At 61.4% G+C, this 2,483-nt stretch overlaps 1 protein-coding gene across 1 annotated transcript in view; it reads left to right on the top strand.

Annotated features, from left to right (window-relative positions):
* SEMA7A (semaphorin 7A (John Milton Hagen blood group)) overlaps positions 1 to 2,483 on the top strand; it is a 24,106-nt gene that overhangs the window by 9,882 nt on the left and 11,741 nt on the right. The window lies entirely within an intron of this gene.

Below are 2,483 nucleotides of genomic sequence, written 5' to 3'. Positions count from 1 at the left end.
GGATGCTCCAGGATGCTCCAGGGTGTTCTGGGATACTCCAGGATGCTCTGGGATGCTTCAGGGTGTTCTGGGATGCTCTGGGATGCTCTGGGATGCTCCAGGATGGCCTGGAATGCTCCAGAATGTTCCAGAATGTTCTGGGATGCTCCAGGATGCTCCAGGATGCTCCGGGATGCTCTGGGGTGCTCCAGGATGCTCCAGGGTGTTCTGGGATGCTCCAGGATGCTCTGGGATGCTCCAGGGTGTTCTGGGATGCTCTGGGATGCTCCAGGATGCCCTGGGATGCTCCAGAATTTTCCAGAATGTTCTGGGATGCTCCAGGATGTTCTGGGATGCTCCGGGATGCTCTGGGGTGCTCCGGGATGCCCCAGGATGTTCTAGGATGCTCCAGGATGCTCCAGGATGTTCTGGAATGCTCTGGGATGCTCCAGGATGCTCCAGTGTTTCTCAAGGGGCTCTTGGGCCCACAGGGAGCCATTGGCTCTGTCACCCTGGCCCAATGGAAAGTGGGATTGCTCCCTTCTCTCCATGGCACCCGGAGCATCTCCCGGTTCCCCCAGCCCCAGGCGTCCTTTCCGAGACGCTCCTCTCTCCTGGGTTTGATGTTCCTGCTCCCCTCCCCTCTGGCACGGAGCACAAAGCCGCCCTTTCTCCCGTTCCGGCCGCCGCAGCGGGGACATTTCCAGGGACAGTGGTGCCATTGATTCCCGCTCCAGCGGCAAACGCCGGGCACAGGGGCTCGGCGGGGTCAGCCAGGCTCTGGGAATGAGCCCTGTGTCCCCCGGAGCTGCGGGGTGGGATTTGGGAGCAGGGGTGACTGCAGGGTCAAACCTTCCAAGGGCACGAGCTTTCCTTTCCAGTGCCAAAAGCAGTTTGGGGTTTGCCGGGAGAGATGTCCCGTTCTTTGGGGACACAATGGGATGTGGCCCCGGATCCCTGGAAGTGATCCCAGGCTGGACACCCTGGGACAGCGGGAGGTGGGATGGAATGAGCTTTAGGCTCTCTTCCAGTCCCAGCAATTCCATGATTTTATGGCGCTGTGAGATGCCCTTTGCCTCCTCATCCTCATCTCCCGGTGGTGTTCAAACCCCGGCGCCGCGGTTTGAGGTGCGGGATTGCTCCCCCCAATCCCACCAGGGGGAAAGGGGATGAGGCAGGAGCTCTTCAGGGGCAGAGGGACCCCAGCAGCCGCTCCTGGAAGCGTTTGGAGGCTCCGTTGGCAGCGCGGGGAGCCCAGGCTGGCAGAGCTGTTTCCTCTCTCCCGTGAATCCCTGGGGAGCTGCAGGATAAACAACAAACCTCAGCGCCGGCCAAATGATTGTTTGGGGCTGGTTTGTTTTCATCTCTCAGCTCAGGGAACTCAGCAAGAGCCCCAGAGGAGCCCCGGGGCAGCATGAGAGAGGTGTGGAAGAGGAGCCGAGTTTGGAGATTTGCCTGGATTAGCAGCACTTTAGGGGCTGGAGGTTCCAAACGGGGTCTGGTCAGAGTGGCTCGAGGCCTGCTGGTGATGGGGTCACGGCACTTTAGGGGATCCCCAGGAGTGGGGATCTGGGGAAGGGAGAGGCTGTGAAAGGGATCCCTCCTCTCCTGGGCAGGCTGAGCCTGAGCCTGGCTGCAGAACCAGCCTGGAAGTTTCTGTGCCAGATTCTGCAGCTCCGTTTCTCGGAGCCCTTGGACACTGGGCAGGGCACGGGGGGCAGGCAGGGATGGGATCAGTGGGGCTGAGGCTGCCGGGGGAAGCTGTCCCCTTGTTGTGTCCCCTTCCTAATTGGAACTGGGGGTTCTGGCAGCTTCCCCAGGCCCTGCTGGGAAAACTCCGCTTGTTTTACGGGATGAGGGAGCCTGGGGAGGCAGGAACAGCCCCACAAACCCAGCGGGAATTGGGTGACCTCTGAGGTGTCGCTTCCCTGCTGGCTCGGGACAGAGGCAGTGCCAAGTGCCAGCCCTATAAATGGAGTCAGCCACGCGCCGCTGATTAATTAATTGCCCGGCAGTGCCGCTGCCAGCTCCAGAGGCGCTCCCGGCCTTTGGCTGAGCGCTGGGAGAGCTGGCCAGGGCAGAGGCTGCTCTCTTTGGGAAAGGGAAAAGCGGGAATGCCGAGCTCAGAGTGCCTGGGCAGAGGGCAGCCCTGATCCTTGGAGTGATCCCTGTGGCTCCCCCAGGCACGCAGTGGGGACCAAGGGGATCTGTGGGGAAGGGGAGCTGGAGAAGCCGGGATGTGGAAGAGGAAGGGCAGAGGGGCGGCTCTGCTGCCAGTGGAGGGCTGCCTGCCACTCCTGGCTGGGACGTGGAGCCCAGGGATTGTGGCTTGGGGTGAACCTTTCTTCTGTCAGACCTGGGCTCTGGCCTGGCATCCGAACCCTGTCTGTCCTTCCTGGGATCTGAACCCTGTCCATCCTCCTGGGATCCAAATCCTGCCCATCCTTCCTGGGATCCAAATCCTGTCCATCCTCCTGGGATCTGAACCCTGTCCGTCCTCCTGG

Source organism: Parus major, chromosome 10 (assembly GCF_001522545.3).
Source record: "Parus major isolate Abel chromosome 10, Parus_major1.1, whole genome shotgun sequence".
Classification (NCBI taxonomy): Eukaryota; Metazoa; Chordata; class Aves; order Passeriformes; family Paridae; genus Parus; species Parus major.
Note: the sequence above shows the minus strand (reverse complement) of the source record. Positions and strands in the feature narration are given on the sequence as shown.